This window comes from Schistocerca nitens, chromosome 2 (assembly GCF_023898315.1).
Source record: "Schistocerca nitens isolate TAMUIC-IGC-003100 chromosome 2, iqSchNite1.1, whole genome shotgun sequence".
NCBI lineage: Eukaryota > Metazoa > Arthropoda > Insecta > Orthoptera > Acrididae > Schistocerca > Schistocerca nitens.
Window position 1 is genome coordinate 609,056,629 of NC_064615.1, and position 20,414 is coordinate 609,077,042.

Sequence of the window (20,414 nt, forward strand, 5' to 3'; positions counted from 1 at the left end):
TAAACATTTACATATAAGGCATAGTCTGATAATTAAAGGGCAAATTTACCAGCAGATCTGAATCTTATTTAAGCTAATAATAAGATAAATATGGTACAATACTGAGAAATGTCCATCTTGCTCCCTAAAATACGAGAGATGAGTTTTTAATGTATTATCAAGGTGGCTGGCTCATTCGTGGTTCTGTTTTTAGTGTTTAGCCAATCATATATCACTGTGTATTTATTTTAGCCTCCTTGTTACATATCTGTTTTAATATGACTTTAGAACATTTTATGAATATTACAGTCATTTGTAGGATTGAGTGACAGTGTAAATGTGCAGGCAGACATGGGTATGAAAGGGACAGAGTTAGTGCAATTTTACCTGTGATGGTATTTTACCTTCTTTAAAAGTTTTTGACATTTTATCAACATTCAGCTCTATTTTAGCAAGGGTGCTAATGACTCCATGTTGTTAACTGGCTATGCACACAGGAGATTAGCACTGATTTCTCAGTATGGGATTTTTTTCAATGCTACTTTTTCTTCGTCTGTTTAAGGCTCAGGCTATTGATGATCACTTGACTCTTCTCAGGAGGCACCCAGTTTTGATTGCAGTATTTCATAATTTAGTAGCTTATTCACATAGAAATATTTGGCCAGCCACAGAATTCCCTATTTATGACAAATTGTAATATGAAGGCTAAATTTTTCAAAACTTTTCCAAGAACTCAAAGTTTCAGTTTTTCTTTGAATGCATTTTTCAGTTTACTTTGTTGCTGCATATTGGTATACCACAAACATAAAATATTTTGATCAATATGCTTCTCTTTCCTCCTCTGATAAATCAAAAATCTACTTTTGATGTCTTGGAAATCAAACTTACAAGTGTATGAAAGGACAGATTGCTACTCACCACATTGAGGAGGCATTGAGTCACAGACTGGCTCAATGAAAAAGACTGCTAAATATTTAAGCTTTCAGATAAAAAGTGATTCTTCTGCAATAGAAAACACACTCAAAAATTCACACAAACACAACTCCCTCACTTATGGCTATTGTCTCCTGGCACTGCGGCCAAAGTCCATACTGAGCTCTCCAGTGTTCGAAATTTACAAGTGTCTTGTCCAGCTTAATATTTCAGCAACAACTTCCTTACTTTGAACCACAGACTGCCTTTTCAGTATGTGAACATGTAACTTTATCTGTTAAAGAGAATACACAGATTTCTAGAATTTTAACATAAATAATTTTATTAAAGTTGCCTTGAATAAATACAGTAACTATGTCTACATTCTCAATAACCATATGATATCACAACTATTCAATATATACGACATATTTAAAAAAGAAGGGCCATTTGCTTGGTTCTATTTGCTTGATTTTTTTAAGTTGCACAAATGCAGCAACATTTAATGATTGTTATTATGGCACATAAGACATCTTTTTCATTCAGTAGTCACTTGACTATGGATGAAAGCAAACAACAATGGTTTCAAGGATCATTCCCTCTCAGTTGCGAATTGCGTGTTGTAATGGTCTCCTTTGGATGATTTCATGGAATATAAGTTAGAATTACAGCAGACACTCAGCAAACTGAGATTTGCTGTCCAGAATTGATGGAGAGTGAAACTGTATTTTCTTGTACAGAATTCCACAATGATGACACATATCCCCACAACCACTACCCATACAGAGGATAACATTTAGTTTTCCATTCGGAACTTTTCAACAACCCACCTGATCTTGCATCCTGCAGCTGTTTCCCCTTATTGCACTTAAAACAATAGCTTGGTGGACAACAGTTTAAAGAAGACAAGGAACTGAAGACTGCCATTGTCAACTGGTTCAATTCTTTATGCAGAGGCATTGAAAAAGCTAGTGCAACATTATAAATAGTGCTTAGAGGTGACCAGAAAATACATGGAAAGTTAAAGTAGGTTTGTAGGAACCCACTATCAATAAAAGCGTTTTGTTTTAAAAATATTTTTTGACCAAGCTGACTTTACTTTTCTAATGTGCCTAACACAATAAGCGCACATTTCATGACAATCAGTTACAATGTACAATGCATCCTTTCAGACCTTTTTGAGTTTAAAAATCTGAGGAACATGGACAGCTTTGTCGGAAAACCACATGTTCCATTCATTATATGCTTTTGTTGGTGTACTGTAAATTGTTATTGTAATGCTTGTAGCCACTCATCTTCACAGCCTTGTGACTGTAATGCTTCTCCCAATGTCAACAGATCTAAGTGAGGTATGTTAGGAAACATGTTAATCTCTTATGTTCAGTCCAAGTATATTGGAAGATTCTATTTATGGATGACTTCCACATTACCACTGTTTGGACAGAGGACAGTCTCATTTGAGGCTGTGTGTAAAAAATTATTCTTGTTCAGTGGTTTTCAGTTTTGCTTCAGTTTCTTCTGATATTGTTTTAGGTATTAGATCTTAGATCTTTATTCATAAACAGATTAAATACTCAGTTCTATTCTAGAAAATTATTGGAGCTATTACAGCTATTACATTTATGAGAGTCTTTTCTTATGAATGGTAAGAATTGTTTGTGTTCACTCCATCCTTATGAACTATTTCTTTATTAACAGTATTATCTCTTCCTTTTTTGTCCATGGAGAAGTTTACTCAAGTAGTTGATACATCATTAACTTGATTCTGATTACACTCTCTTGGACTCTTGAATGCCATGGTAGTGTGTTTGTGTATCTTTTTCACTTCTGCAAACTCACATAATATTTGTACCCATGACTGTTAGGCAATGCTCATTTTTTTATTTCTTCATGTGTTGTTTCACCAGCCATTTTCAGATGGTTACTTTCATTGTTGCATGTCATGTTAATTAATTCCTGCCACATATTAGTCATAGATGGTGATAATATTATTCTAATTCTTCACACAAATAGTAGATTGATATGAAGTGTAAAGTTGTGCAAATTATTCAACCACGGCAACTACAATTGCAAACACTGCAAGACATTACTCAACAGCAAACAAAAGTGTTCACTAGTATTATAGTGTAGATACTTAGTGCATCATTTCACTCACAACTGTTGGCACTAAGCCCAGCCACGCCTATGTCTCTCTCCATTCACTTCAAGAGGTGAGTCAAGACTGAGGATCTTATATATACGAGGGTTGAAACTTAAGTAGTGGCAACTATTTATTCAAAACCGATACAAAAAAGTTAAATGTTTGCACCTGTTACTGTCCTTCAAAGTAGTCACCAGCATTGTGTAGAACCCATTGCCAGTGATGTGGAGGGCGTAGCATACCGTTAGCAGATTCTGTTCTGTTGATGGTGCGAATGGAGCGGTCTACTGCCTGTTGAATCTCTGGAACAGTTCTGAAGCGAACGCCACAAAGTGGTTCCTTTATCTCCAGAATTAAATCAAAGTCACATGGACTTAAGTCATATTACTGTTTGTTTTTGGAGTATCACCTGCGACCAGCTTTGCAAAAGAAGCGGCAACACTTTCTGCGCAACCCACCCATCATTTTGCACGAAAATGCGTGGGCACATACAGTGCAAGTTGTGGCTGCTCTGTTTGGTCAATGGGACTGGGAAGTACTGTAGCATCCACCATACTCCCCGGACTTAAGTCCTTGTGACTTTGATTTGATTCTGAAGTTGAAGGAACCACTTCATGGCATTTGCTTCAGAACTGTTCCAGAGATTCGACAGGCAGTAGACCGCTCTATTTGCACTATCAACAGAACAGGCTCTGCTATCAGTACACTACACCTTCCACATTGCTGGCAACGGGTTCTACACAATGCTGGTAACTACTTTGAAGGTCAGTAACAGTAGCAAACATGTAACTCTTTTATATCGATTGTGAATAAATAGTTGCCACTATTTAAGTTCCAACCCTCATAAAAATTATATGTGTACCTTGAGGCTCATATTCGTGTGATCTGCATACAAAAAAAATCTTTCTTTGCATAATGGATTGGCTTGGAAACCAGTAGCTAAAGAAGTTTCCTCTGGAAACATTTGCATTTCATTCAGTTTATGTTATTTCAAGAAGAGACAAATTTTTGTAGCGAGACTAGAGCTCCACCAGATGCAAAAGGAGTCAAGACAGGTATGCAAGGCCTGGGTCATTGACTGACATTCATTAAGCCACATGTGCAATTTTGTTTAAAAATAAATTGTCATTATTCCAAGGCTGACCTTCTTGTATGTATCATTGTTATCTGTTCTGCTTACAGGGAAATTCATGATGAAGTCTTATGATTCAATAACCCTCCAGTAGATGAAGTAATGGCTATACATTTGATAACTGAAGTGTTGTAAGCAGCAGATCAACAGTTTGAATCTTTATTCAAAGTAGCAGCAGAATGTTCCACACTGTGGCAGTAGGAACAGTCCTTGATTACCATTTTACTTATAATATGTGGAAGGAGCATTAGCATATTATTTCTACTGTAAATGTGTAATATTAATTTTTGTTTTTCTGACAACTTTTGCAATCTTAAGGATCTCATTGCAATGGGTCAAAAGTGAAAGTTGATTTCCAGTTAGATAAATGCTTACATATCTGAGTATCTGTTCCTTTAGAACTTGTTAAGCTGTAGGATACTACTACTACAATGAAAAAATTACAACATAGTTAAAATTATAAGTGACTGTTATGGTTCCAAATTGTTTCTTTTAATTAATAAGTTTCAAAATAACCCAAATTATCATTTCCATTATTTTTCACTACTGTGTATCACAATAAATTCCTTAATGAAAATCTGAAGATTTTCTGTTGGTGCACTGTATAATGTAGTAAGTTCTACTCAGTGGCAGCAGTTCATAATCACATGCTGCTGTGTGTTTGTCCATTCTAAATCTATATGTTTCTGTAAAGTCACATTGTGGTTATTTTTAACATGCACACATCACCATTACCCACATTTATCCTTCAGGTATAAGTTGCTAGTTTATACTAATCTATGCACTACATGTAGGTCCAATTGATTAAGTGTCATTCAGGCAGCCACAATTAATCAGCTTCCTGTTTACCCACTACTTCATGCAAATGGATGAGAGTTAATGAATTAAATCTTTTGAGCCTCGTATATTAAGACACATTTTGTAAAACCTTCTTTTGTGAACATTGTATTTAATATAATCTCATGTACTCTATCCCAATGAAGTGTTAAGCATAAACAAATGGTGCAAGACTCACTCCAGTAATTACATGAAATTACAATTAAATCCAGACCATTAGCTGCTTACAGGCATTGATATATATCAATGGGGACAGTTGAAAATGTGTGCCCCGACCAGGACTCAAATCCTGGATCTCCTGCTTGCATGGCAGATGCTCTAACTGACTGAGAGGATAGTGCGACTGCAGGGGCTTATCTCTGACACGTTCCCCATGAGACACACATTTCCAACTTACTGTCCACACACTACATTTGTAGTGCCCCTGCCTACAGCAGCCAATCTCACAGAGAGGGTGCCAGAGATAAGTCCCTGCAGTCACACTATCCTCTGTGTCCTTGATGGCTCAGTCAGTTAGAGTGTCTGCCATGTAAGCAAGAGATCCCGGGTTCAAGTCCCAGTTGAGGTGCACATTTTCAACTGTCCCCATTGATATATAACAATGCCTGTAAGCAACTAATGGTCTGGATTTCATTTTAATTTCATTCTTTGAGAGCTAAGATCACCAATGGTATCTGTTCTTTTGGACAATGTCCATCTTCATATAGTAATTACATGAGTTTGACTGCTTTTGATAATCTCCTCCCCTTTCTCTTCATATTTTTACTTTCAGGTATCACTTCTGCTACTAAGTATATCTCCCGATGCTGTTAGTGTATTCTCCTTGTAGTAATGTGTAAAACACAAAACTGTGTGAAGTATACATACATTGAATTAGCTCAAAATTGGCAGCTGCTCAAGATGGCTGATGCTGCAATATAGAAACACAGTTTGCCTTATTGGTCTACCTTCAGGTGCTGCAGTGTGAGCTTCTAATCATTTACAGGTCATTCAGCATATGTTTCCATCTATAACTTGTAGAATGAATGCATAAATATACACTGATGAGCTAAAACATTATTACCACCGGCTTAATTGTGTGTTGGAACAAATTAGTATGCAATACAGCAGTGATTCTATGTAACACAGATTCAACAAGTTTGTGGTAGGTTTCCAGAGGTATGTGGCACCAGGTGTCTATGCATTGGTGAGCATAATTTCCAAAATTACATGCCAGTGGTTTCTGGTCACTGAGCTGGCACTTGATAGCTTCCCAGATGTTTCCCGTGTGGTTCAGACTGGACAAAAATGCTGGCTGAAACATTAGTGTGAGGTAATTATAATTCTACTCAAAGCACTGCAACATGATTCTGGTCTAGTTACCCTACTGGAAGATGCCATCAACCGCAGGGATGACATTAAGTGCGAAGGGGTGCTGGTGGTCCTCACTAATGTTTACATTGTCCGCAGCTGTCATGGTACTTTTAGTTACTATTGTATATCCCATCGAAACCTAGGTGTCCTTCATATTATAATATGGCCCCATCTGCCTGCATCCCTGGTGTGCTGTACACTACAAGCAGCTGTCCACCTGTATGGTAACATACCTGGACATAACCATTGACCAGGCTTAACAATTCGTCATGATGTCTGATCAATTTGGGAACACATAGGGGTCATTTGCTGCACAGCCCCGTGTTCAACAATGTGGGCTTAATGGTGTGCTGCAGAACATTTGTGTATGCTCCGGAATTATACTTTGTCATCGGATTTGCCACAGATTGCCACTTACCCTGCTTTGTAGAGCACGCAAGCCTCTGACTTCTACATTCTGTAATGGTGTGTGGACTTCCAACACCTTGTCACTTACTCATGGTTCACTATCCTGAGTCACTTCGCACAAATGCTCATGACAGTGGCACATAAACAGGCAAACAGCTTTGTCATTTCCGAGATGCTCATTCCCAGGCACAGGGCCATAGAAATCTGCCCTTTGTCAAAGTCAGTTATATCAGTTTTTTTCCCCAATTAGGGCCCGTATTGTCACTAGAATAATTCCCTATTTGTCTGTGCTCCACTTCTGTATTATCTTTACTGTGTCACATGTCCACGATGCCACCAGGTGGCATTCAGTCTCTTAGAAGGCAGTGTGGTTTGGCTGTCAGTGTATGTCATTATTCTGTGTGTAAAGAGCAATGATGTGAATAGTGTCGCATTAGTGCTATACATTTTTACAGCCTTTGGATCAAGGAATACTAATATTACAGAAACTATAATTTCAAAATGTAAATTATATAAAATGTGGTTTGAAACTTTTCACACCATATATTTTCAATTGTTTTCGTGATATTCCATTCTTAACATAGTCAGCTCTCACTCATCTGTTGTATTTCAATTTAATGTCAAGGACAAATCCTCTGGATTCAACTTCCCAGATGCGTACACATAATCAGTTAACCAGCACCTAGAAAATATGGAACAGAAAGATCACTGTAGCAGCAGTGTTTGACATACACATTGATATTAGTGACATCTGGTACTCTAATCTGTAATCTATACCAACTCATGGATATCAAAACATTGAATGTGCTATCTGCTAGGTTCCAGATATAGGTTACTGAATGTTTTACAGGAGTTTAAGGAATCATTTTGTGTCTAGTTATTAATACCATACTTTAAAATGTTAAGATAGGAGATTCATAGCTGTGCATCTCACCAGTTATAAAGACTTACTGGATTTTCACATACATATGACAACTAAATCATAAGACATACTGGGTGACAGTTTCGCCGCGCGGGATTAGCCGAGCGGTCTAATGCGCTGCAGTCATGGACCGTGCGGCTGATCCTGGCAGAGGTTCGAGTCCTCCATCGGGCATGGGTGTGTGTGTTTGTCCTTAGGATAATTTAGGTTAAGTAGTGTGTAAGCTTAGGGACTGATGACCTTAGCAGTTAAGTCTCATAAGATTTCACACACATTTGAATCAACATTTTTGTGCAAGTTTCAATTTATTTCTTCAAAATCCCTTTTACAGTGTGAAGAATCAAGGGAGGCTACAAATTAAAGAGTCACTCAATAATTAAACTGTAGACAAAAATTCTAATTCACATAATACATTTACTTTGCATCAGTCTTCAACAGCTGGTTTAGGTAATGCATCATACACAGTTCCATAATGCAAGAACTGTGTTAGTATTCATGGGATTCCTTTATAATCATCTTTTTCCCCACACACTGAGAACAGATCTTTCAGTTTTGCTGTTGTTGTGTTTTTGTGTATGTCTTGGGAACAAACAGATGCACTAAAGATTGCCTCTTTCTTTTCAAGGGTACTTCAGTGACACTCCCATCATATTCTGTTTCGTTTCTTTCATAGTGGATTATGCAATCATTGTACACTGGAATTTTGGTGATGCCTTGGTCGCTTTTATAATTGAGAAAACTGTCATGCAGCATACTGTGGACGATAAAAGAGAGAGACTTTATCCTGTCACTTTGAATTATTTGCATCTTTAAGGAGATACACTAGCGCATACCTGATTTTTTTCTTTATATTGGAGCAAACAGAGTCACAATCCATTTCTGTGTGGCCTACTTCAAAAATTATGTGATCAATAGGCCATGTTTGGATGTTTCATTCACAGGAAAATACACATATGAACATTCATAAAATTGTTCTGCTTACCCCACATCCATCTGACATCATTTTCACTTGTAAGATGCCTGATAACACTATAATACAGTCATAGACACATGTTATGATTTCAAGTGGCTTTCCTTTACTCCCTGTCTTATTTCACAAGTAACAAGTGACATTTTGATTTCCAATATTGTATATCCAGGGGCGGCCCGGAAATTATATCGCCAATCCGTTCTGAAGCAAGCGTGGCAATTATGCTTCTCACCTTCGAGTTATGTTGTGTGACATTAATGTTAAATTTTCCGGAGTAATAGCCCCACATTCAGATCTCCGGGTGGGAGCAACTTTGATGTCCCAAACACCAAGTGGTGCTGAGAAGAAGATACAGACTCTTCAAGTATGTACATATAACTGCCGCTCTCTAATAGGCAATGACAGACTAGAAGAGATCGAGAAAGAGCTTACAAAAATCAACTGGAGTATTGTTGGTTTAAGTGAAGTACACCGAAAATGGGAAGACTGTCTCCGTTTGTGCTCTAGCAACTTGTTTTACTTTTGTGGTGACCCAGAAGGAAAACTCAATGGAGTTGGGTTCTTAATCAACAAAAATATTGCTGATAGAGTATCTGTCTTAGAAGGAACTTCCAGCAGGACAGCTCGAATGGTCCTGAAGGTGTCGAATAGGTATAAAATACAGATTGTTCAGGTGTACGCTCCCACCTCAAGTCACCCTGACGAATAAATTGAATCCTTTTATGAAAGTCTGGATAACACCTATAAAAAAGGTAGCGATTGTCACTTCCAGATGGTCATTGGTGATTTCAATGCAAAAGTTGGCACCAAGAAATAAGGCGACACAGTGGTGGGCAACTATGGGATTGACGACCGAAATGATAGAGGTGAGAAATTAGTCCAGTTCGCTGAGTATACCAGTATGTCCATCATGAATACATTCTTTAAGAAGCACCCCGACCGAAAGTGGACTTGGAGGAGCCCAAATTTCAGTGTCAAAAATGAGATAGACTTTATTCTGTCAAATATTCCGCAGATTGTAAAAGACGTATCAGTGCTAAATCAGTTCAACACTGGCAGTGATCACCGTCTTGTGAGAGCAAGGGTCGAACTCAATGTAAGAAATGAAAGGAGTAAACTTATGAAAGAGAAGAGAAGGGTAATCAACCTCAAAAACCTGGAAGAACATTCCTTGTAATTCCAAGAAGTCCTCCAAAGCAAGTTCCACGTAACTAAAGATTGTGATTTGGCGGAAATGATTGTTTCAAGTGCACAAGAAGTTGGTGGCCTATGCCAAAAAATAAACAACCAAAGAAATTCAGTGCCAAAACTGAAACCCTTTTACAACAGAGGAGAGAAATGAAAATCCAAACCGATCGTGACATGGTTGCGTATTCCGAACTATGTAAGGCAGTGCGAAGAGAAATGAAAACTGACATACAGAAATTCACTGAAGACACCTTACGAGCAAGCTTGGAGAACAAGACAAGTTTAAAGTCAGCCAAACACAAACTCACAATCGATAAAAAGCAGATTATCGCACTCGATGGAAATGACAGTCGAATCACTGAAAAGGAGGCGGTTTTGAAGTTCATCAGAGACTTTTATAGCAATTTGTATAGCAATCCAGGGGAAAATTTGAGTGTATCTAATTTAAATGATATACCTAGTGTTCCAAATATACTTCCATCGGAAGTCAAGTGTGCTCTAGATAGCATGAAGAAGGGAACAGTGCCGGGTGATGATGAGCTCAGCATTGACATCCTCAAACTGGCAGGAGAGGTAACAATAAATCACTTGGCAAAAGTATTTACATCCTGCCTGCACTATGCTTCAATCCCACTATCGTGGAACAAGGCTAAGATTATTTTGATACACAAGAAAGGAAGTATTCACAATATTAAAAACTACCGTCCTATCAACTTGCTCTCAATTTTGTACAAAATTTTCACAAAGATCTTGCTAAACCGAATTAGTTCCACCCTAGACTCAGCCCAACCTATAGAACAAGCTGGATTCCGAAGCAATTTAAGCACTATTGACCACATTCTGACTGTTAGTGAAGTGATAAGCAGAGCGAATGAATACCAACTGCCTCTCTGCATTGCCTTTGTTGACTTTGAAAAGGCATTTGACTCCGTTAGCCATGTAGCTGTCCTCCAAGCTTTGAGTGAGCAAGGAGTGGGAGCAGCATACATTGAAGTGCTCAGGAAAATCTACAAGAATTCTTCAGCTTATGTTAACATCTGCGAATCAACTCAAGAATTCCGCATCATGGGGGGTGTCAAGCAAGGCGATCCCATCTCCTCAAAACTGTTCTCTGCTGTATTGGAAATGGCTATGTCAAAGCTGAGCTGGGAAGGTAAGGGAATAATATTAATGGAAGAAGGCTTACCAACTTGAGATTTGCTGATGATATTGCCTTACTGGCCAAAGACTTCGCAGAGCTCCAAAACTTAGTTACAGATCTTGCATCGGAATGTCATCTGGTTGGCTTGAACATGAACCTTTCCAAAACAAAAGTAATATCCAACAAATGGGTCCCAGCTGGAGATGTGAAAGTCAGGGACAGTCTACTAGAAGAGGTCAGTGAATATGTCTACCTTGGCCAGATTATAAATATGAAGGGAGACATAAGGCCAGAAATCTATCAACGCATCAAGTTTGGCTGGCAAGCATTTGGGAAGAATTCAAAAGTATTCAGATCAAAAATGCCAGTAAATCTGAAGAAAGCAGTATTTGATCAATGCATTCTTCCTGTGATGATGTATGGCTGCGAGACATGGACACTAAACTCATTCACAAAAGGGAAACTTAGGACAGCACAGAGAGTCATGGAGAGATCAATGCTGGGCTATACAAGAAAGGACAGGGAAAGGGCAGATGACATCCGGTCTGTGACGAAGGTTAATGACATCTTATAGAGAGTAGGTTCCTTGAAATGGCAGTGTGCTGGCCACGTTGCAAGAAGAAAAGACAACAGATGGACGAAGCTAGTACTGGAGTGGAGTCCGAGAGAGCACCGGAGGCCTAGAGGAAGACCACCAGACAGATGGGACAAAGACATCAAGAAGATCGTTGGTAACACCTGGCAGAGAACTGCCCAAGACCGTCCCTCTTGGAGAAGACTTCTGAAAGCCTACCTGAATCCACAACTCGAAGAGGCCACATCATCTAATGATTGAATTGGCTGATGATGATGATGATGATGATATGGCTACTTTATTCAGTGCCAATTTTCTGTGGTAGAATATTTGGCAATAAGGTTCTTTTGGCATGTTCAACACTTGTGTGTAGTTCAAAATTTTACAGCTGTAAGACTTGAATCACTACATGATAGATTTCTGTCTTCAATACTGTTCTTTTGGGTGAGATTCCTTCTCTGTAAATGCTTGTCATGATCTTCTTGCTTCAGCATCTTCTACTTTTATGTTAGCAAAATAAATGCAGAGCATTTATAACACCGATCTTTCTTCTGTTTAACACATTCCATGCTGTGCCCTGTTAGGTGTGGTAGCTCAGGGACTGGCAGGTAGCCAATGTCACAACCAGCATGTTCTGACTATCGGCGCCATGTAATCTATGTTTTATTTACTGTGCAGCTCAAATTTTCCACAGTCCATTCCTGGGCACTCTGCAGTGAATGTTGGCTGAGATTTAGCAGTTGGTTTATCTTTCTACATTATGCGGTGAAACTTGTGCAGTTAAGTGCATTTGTTTTCAATTTATCATTCTTTAACTATAAAATAATTATTTTTAGAATAATTACACATAAATTTTATTTTTATGGACATGTCTCAAAACAGGCAAGGATGCAAGAGGAAATTATTTCCTGTTGAAAGTAATTTTAATTTGTAATTATGCTGAAAAAAAAAAATAAAAACACAGAATGATAGAAAGATAAACCAACAGCTAAACTGCAACTGAGCTGAAGAGTTTCATGGACCACGACCTTACATCCCGGAAGGTTTACCAGAAGATATGTCATCCGGTCGTGAAAGCCTTCATACTATAAACTGCAACTGACATTCACTGCATTGTGCCCGAGCATAGACTGAGGCAAATCCAATCCACACAGTAAACAAACCATGGACCACACAGTGCCCATAGTCAGAACACGCTAGGTGTAGCATCAGCCACCTGCTGTTCTCTAAGCTACCATGCCTAGCATTGCAGGGGCACCAAATGTATTAAAGAATTGTAACTTGTACTTGTGGAATATGTGGCTGTGTTTTGGAAGAGATACTGGTTTGCAATTTTCCTTTTCATATTTGGCTTTATAGCCTTTGTATGGTATGTTACTGTAATAATCAGGCTTGATTCAAAATATTTTCTTGATTATTTATATCTACAGTTGTGTGATTACAGTGGAAGAATAACTCAAGATGTGCTGTCTTAACATTAGTGTGTAACTTTCTTACAGTTTATGTTGTTGGGGTCTGTCATGTTTGTCTTGCTCAGTAATACCGTCACAGCGTTTTGGAAGAGCACTAATTAACATAACTCTTGTCACATTTATGATAGCTAAGAACAAAATCACGGCAAACACACATTTCTTCACCTTTTATTGTCAGGTAATAGGAATGAGTGAAGTTCCTGCAAATATACTCTGTATTCCTTGTTAGATGATCTTTTAGCCCCTTTTGGGTTGATTTTCAATAAACTGGCATTGTCAATATGAACTTTCCATGTTCCTGAAAGCACTGCATATCTTGATTCAACCAGCTACTTAAAACATTTGTGTGCATCTTTAGTCTGGCATGGACCACATAGCAACGGCCATTTAGTCACTCTGGATCTAATTTATTATGGTTCTCCATTCTGCTTCTTTTATTTTACTATCAGTTTATACTTTCAGTTTTGACTTATGGCAGCATGATGTGAAGACGTAATGCTAAAGCCATTCAAAAATTGATGGTTTTTCAATGAGCAAAGGAGAGAAGTATGTTAGGAATTACTAGGCAAGACAGGACAACAAAGAAGTAAATAAGTTAAACATGGAATGGAAGACATAATTACAACTGTAATGAAAATTAAATCAAGGTTGCCAAGCAAACAAGAGGTAGACATTCCATACTGTAATTCAAGACATAAGAAAAGACCAAGGCGGTGATGACCTAACGAAAGATGGATGGATGCCATTACAAAAAATACAGGGGCAATATTAAGAGATCTAACTGAAAATCACTATCGTGGAAAAATCAGGATGAGACTGTTGTCCAGAAATGGCTGTTAAATGGCTGATGACAATGATTATGAAGATGATATATTATAATAATTCCAATCCCAAAGAAAACAGATGCTGAGAGATGTGAAAATTACCGAATAATCAGTTTAATAAGTCACGGAGGCAAAATACTAACGCCAATTCTTCACAGACGAATGGAAAAACTGGTAGAAGCTGACCTCGGGGAAGATCCGTTTGGATTCTGTAGAAATATTGCAACACGTGAGGCAATACTGACTCTACGACTTATCTTAGAAGATAGATTAAGGAAAGGCAAACCTACATTTCTAGCATTTGTAGACTTAGAGAAAGCTTTTGACAATGTTGACTGTAATACTCTCTTTCAAATTCTGAAGGTGGCAGGGGTAAAACACAGGGAGCGAAAGGTACAATTTATATAGAAACCAGATGGCAGTTATAAGAGTTGAGGAACATGAAAGGGAAGCAGTGGTTGGGAAGGGAGTGAGACAGGGTTGTAGCCTCTCCCCGATGTTATTTAATCTGTATATTGAGCAAGCAGTGAAGGAAACAAAAGAAAAATTCGGAGTAGGTATTAAAATCCATGGAGAAGAAATAAAAACTTTGAGGTTCGCCAATGACACTGTAATTCTGTCAGAGACAGCAAAGGACTTAGAAGAGCAGTTGAACGGAATGGATAGTGTCTTGAAAGGAGTATGTAAGATGAACATCAACAAAAGCAAAACAAGGATAATGGAATGTAGTCGAATTAAGTCGGGTGATGCTGAGGGAATTAGATTACTACTTAAAGTAGTAAACGAGTTTTGCTATTCGGGGAGCAAAGTAATTGATGATGGTTGAAGCAGAGAGGATATAAAATGTAGACTGGCAATGGCAAGGAAAGTGTTTCTGAAGAAGAGAAATTTGTTAACATTGAATATAGATGTAAGTGTCAGGAAGTCATTTCTGGAAGTATTTGTATGGAGCGTAGCCATGTATGGAAGTGAAACATGGACGATAACTAGTTTGGACAAGAAGAGAATAGAAGCTTTCAAAATGTGGTGCTACAGAAGAATGCTGAAGATTAGATGGGTAGATCATATAACTAATGAGGAGGTGTTGAATAGGACTGGGGAGAAGAGAAGTTTGTGGCACAACTTGACTAGAAGAAGGGATCGGTTGGTAGGACATGTTCTGAGGCATCAAGGGATCACCAATTTAGTATTGGAGGGAAGCGTAGAAGGTAAAAAGCATTGATGGAGACCAAGAGATGAATACACTAAACAGATTCAGAAGGATGTAGGTTGCAGTAGGTACTGGGAGATGAAGAAGCTTGCACAGGATGGAGTAGCATGGAGAGCTGCATCAAACCAGTCTCAGGACTGAAGACCACAACAACAACAACAACAACAACAACATACAATATGTTTATTTGTCAGGACAGCTAATCAATGCATTTAACACACCCATGCTTGTGTAATATTCCAAGGGCATTCAAGACAGCACCAAAAGAACAAATGTGGCTCTATGAGCCAGAATCATGAATATGCCACATTGATGGTTGTGTAATTACAAAGCTCACTTCTTTTAAACATTTGTAATAGTGAGCTTTGCATTTTCTCTTGCACTATTACAATACCACATTCAACATTTTGCCATAAGAAAGAAAAAAAAAAAATGAAACCTGCCAATGTGTGTTTTGGGCAATATATTTGTAGAATGGCTGTAAATAAACATCATACTTAATTGGCAGAAATGTCACAGTTTTTGCTAAACAAGAAAACTCAGTGAGTTGATAAAAGGGCACTCAAGTTATTCATTATAAATACAAATGTGCAGTTGTGTTATAGTAAATCATATAAATGCTAGCTGTATGTAATTAATCTTACAAGTATTTTGATGAAGACAGTAATGATGATCTTGAGGCAGCAATAATAATGACTGGTTTTACTTGAGTTCAACAGCATAGGCATTAGTGCATGCAGTATAATGCGTGCGCGCGCGCACACACACACACACACACACACACACACACACAAAAACCAGTACAATGTAGGGTGTTTGACTATTGTAGGTACAAATGAAACAGGTGGTTAGAGGACAATGAAACAAGCAAATAATCTTATTAAACATAGGTCTAGAAACCAATAGTTTCCCCAATACTATGTAGTATGACTGAGTACACATCCCTAAGAATCTATACTGCAGATATGCACCTGAAGACAAATATATCACAACTAGTGTTCCATGTGCCCACCATTCATGTGAAGGCAGGCTTCAGCTCATCACCTCATTGATGCCCCCACACGTGTTCTGGATGGCTTGGCAACCATCCACAATCCATTCCCAAGTTCATAGACAATATCAACAGGGCTTGAATACAACATAGCATTTAGATACCACACACAAAACAACCTAACAGGTTCAAGTTGGGAAAGGCTATGGTAATGGCGAGCCATGACCAATACAAATGTTGTCGAAAAATTATTTACCAGTATTAAGGTATCTGGAATGATGATAAAATCAAACAAGAACTGTTTATTACTTTGTAATTTACACCTCACTTTAGTTTTTCAAAATAAATGTAGCCTTATTAGTAGTGTTGTAATACTGACATGACTGCACCTGTGCATATGTCATATTGGGGAAACCACTGGTTTCCAGACCATGTGTATGAGGATTATTTGATTGTGTCATTGTCTTCTACTTGCCCCTTTCATCTGTACCTATAACAGTCAAACCTCCTGTATAAAATCAACCACCAAAACACAATAAAAAGTAAAACAATATCTAATAGAACTTTCTAAAAAACTAAAGAGGGGAAATGTGTATGAGTGGGTTATTCCCAAAATGCACTAAAGTCTCACTCATAACAATTTTGGACTGAGATCAGATATCACACAGAATCTTACCCACACCACATTCATAGCATCATCAGTTGAAAAAAAGATGTGGATCTGTAAACAACACATTTTCTCTTCAAAATATGAGATTTGTGATATTTACAAAGGGAATTGCCAAAAGTAATATGGCACAGTGTGTCACTCATTTGCTTGTTTAGACCTATTTCTCATCAACTGGAAGGTAACAGAGTGCAAGTCAGGCACAATGAATCATGCTGTCAAGATGTTGATGCTGATGTTGTCTTCATTCCAAAGACTAGTTTGAAACAGTTCTCCACACTTCTCTGTCTTGCGCAAGTCTCTCTCTCTCTGCAAAGATACGGCTACTTACATCCATTTCCATATGCTTACTAAATTCAAACTTTGATCTTCCTCTACAATTTTTATGCCCCCCCCCCCCTCCAAGTTCCCCCATTAATAAACTGATGTTTCAGGATCTGTCCTCTCAACCAACCTCTTCTTTTCTTTTGTCAACCAATCTCTTCTTTTCTTTTGTTCAGGTTGTGCCATTAACGTTTTTCGCCTCTATTTGATTCAATAGCTCCTTCCTGGTTATTTGGTCTACCTATCTAATCTTCAGAATTCTTCTGTAACACTACATTTCCAAAGCTTCTATTCTCTTCTTGTCTGAATAATTTATCATCCACATTTCACTTCTGTATAAGCCTATACTCCAGACAAATAACTTCAGAAAAAGACTTCCTAACTTTTGAATTTGTATTTGATACTAATGAATTTCTTCTTTTTTCCCATAAATGCTTCTCTGCTGTCCTCAGTCTGCATTTTATGTCCTCTCTACCTTAAGCCATCATGTGTTACTTTTCTGCCCAAATATCAAAACTTGTCTACTGCTTTTAGTGCCTCATTTCTTAATCTAATTCCCTCAGCACCATCACCTGATTTAATTCAACTACATCTCATTACCACTGTTTTTCCTTTTTTTATGTTCAGCTTATAACCTGTTTTGAAGACATTACACATTCCAGTCAACTGCTCTTCCAAGACCCTGACATCTCTGGCAGATTTACAATGTCATCAGCAAACCTCACAGGTTTTATTTTTCTCTCTCTCTGGAATTTAATTCTCTTCTACATTTCTCCTTAGTTTCTTTCATGACTTCCTTAAGGTATAGAGTGAATAACGTTTGAGACAGGCTACAACCCTGCCTCACTCCCTTCTCAAAGACTGCTTCCCTTTCAAGCACTTTAACTCATATAAAAGCAGTCTGATTCCTGTGCATGGTGTGAATAACCTGTCATTCCGTGTTTTATCCCTTTCAGAATTTCAAAGAGTGAATCCGAATCACCATTGTCAAACGCTTTCTCTAAATGTACAAATGTAGAAAAATTGGTTTGTCTTTCCTTAATCTGTCTTGTAAGATATGTCCTAGAGTCAGTATTGCCTCACATGTTCCTAAACTTCTTTGGAACTGAAACTGACATCCCTGGGCTCAGCTTTTAGTAACTTTACATCCTTCTGTAAATATAGCATATCAGTGTTTTGCAACCTGATTTATTAAACTGATAACTCAGTAGTATCCACACATCTTTAGACACCTGCTGTTTTTGGAACAGAAATTATCACCTTCTTATTGAAGTACTGTATGAGGATATTTCACCTGAATCATACATCTTTCACACCAGGTGGAATATTTTTGTCATGGCTGGCTCTCCCAGAGATCTCAATAATTCTGAGAGGATGATATCTCCTCCAGGGTTTTTGTTTTGGCATAATTCATCAAGAGTGATAATGAATCATGCCATGGTCATGCTGTCAATTCCCCACCAAGTGAAGCTTCTTGTACCTGTCAGTAGTTCAGTGCTTCTATTATTCATACATGTTACCAGAACTTTCTTTACCTTCCAAATTCAGTGATTACTACCTCAAAGTGAGAGCAAAAGTTCCTATTGCAGACACTTCATGCATCACTAACAGACATTATATTCAAAAATAAATCCACTATGGAAATTATAAAATTCACTGGATTGCTAGAAAGTAATAATTCTACTGGCTATAATGGTGTTTCTAGGCTAACATTAAAATAACTGTGCTGAATTGGTATATTCTGTGACTAATAAAATTCTGATTGGCAAATCGAATTGTTATGGCATTAATGGCATTCATTTTCATGTACAGAACCTTACCTACACAACAAAGAGCAGAGGGTCTTATTAAGGGATAGTATTTGTAGACTTAGAGAAAGCTTTTGACAATACTCTCTTTCAAATTCTGAAGGTTGCAGGGGTAAAATACGTGGATCAAACGGCTATTTACAATTTGTATAGAAACCATATGGCCGTTATAAGAGTCAAGGGGCACGAAAGGGAATCAGTGATTGAAAATGGAGTGAGACAGGGTTGTAGCCTCTCCCCGATGTTATTCAATCTGTATATTGAGCAAGCAGTAAAGGAAACAAAAGAAAAATTTGGAGTAGGATTTAAAATCCATTGAGAAGAAATAAAAACTTTGATGTCTGCTGATGACATTGTAATTCTGGCAGAGACATTACAGGACCTGGAAGAGCAGTTGAACGGAATGGGCAGTGTCTTGAAAGGAGGATATAAGGTGAACATCAACAAAAGCAAAAGGAGACTAATGGAATGTAGTCAAATTCAATCAGGTGATGCTGTGGGAAATAGATTAGGAGATGAGACATTTAAGGTAGTAGATGAGTTTTGATATCTAGGGAGAAAAATAACTGATGATGGTCGAAGTAGAGAGGATGTAAAATGTAAACTGGCTCTGGCAAGGAAAGTGTTTCTGAAGAAGAGAAATTTGTTAACATTGAGTATAGATGTAAGTGTCAGGAAGTATTTTCTGAAAGTATTTGTATGGAGTGTGGCCATGTATGGAAATGAAACATGGATGATAAATAATTTAGACAAGAAAAGAATAGAAGCTTTCAAACTGTGGTGCTACAGAAGAATGCTGAAGATTAGATGGGCAGATCAAGTAACTAATGAGGAGGTGCTGAACAGAATTGGGAAGAAGGGGAATTTGTGGTACAACCTGACTAAAAGAAGGGATCAGTTCGTAGGACACATTCTGAGGCATCAAGGGATCACCAGTTTAGTTTTGGAGGGAAGTGTTGAGGGGAAAAATGGTAAGGAAGACCAAGAGATGAATACACTAAGCAGATTCAGAATGATGTATCTTGCAGTAGTTACTCGGAGATGAAAAAACTTGCACAGGCTAGAGTAGGAAACTGCACAGGCTAGAGTAGCATGGAGAGCTGCATCAAACCAGTCTCTGGACTGAAGACCACAACAACAACAACAACAACAACAACAACAACAACAACAACAGAACCCTCAATTTCAGTTCCTGTGCTATCCACGAGTGTCTAGACGCTAACTTTTGTGACCTTTACATATGACAGAATTTATTTCAGATCTGTTATATGTCTTTCAATAAGTTTCTGCTAAATTAGTTGTTGAAGGCTTCACAAATTTTCCTTTTGATAGCCAAATGCTGTCTGTTTACATTGAAATACACTCCAATGTCATTATGTGTCAGGAAGTAGTAACAGACTAACTGAAATTAATGGTGCTGTACTGATCAGATTTTATAGCATATTTACTGACTGATAATCTTTCAGTAACAGTAGAGCCTGGTAGGCTATCAGTGTATCACAAGAAAAGTTCCACTCAACATTTTTCAACAGGCTTCTATTTCTCTTCTATATGTTCATCTT

The 20,414-nt window shown here is 37.9% G+C and overlaps 1 protein-coding gene across 1 annotated transcript in view; it reads right to left on the reverse strand.

The window, feature by feature from the left end:
• Nucleotides 1–7,284: 7,284 nt before the first annotated feature.
• The window catches only part of LOC126236690 (N-sulphoglucosamine sulphohydrolase), a 107,761-nt gene continuing 94,631 nt past the window's right edge, over nt 7,285–20,414 (reverse strand). Inside the window, exon 11 of the mRNA XM_049946182.1 lies at nt 7,285–7,443. The gene's annotated coding sequence lies outside the window, so the exon portion shown is untranslated. The remainder of the gene's footprint in view (nt 7,444–20,414) is intronic.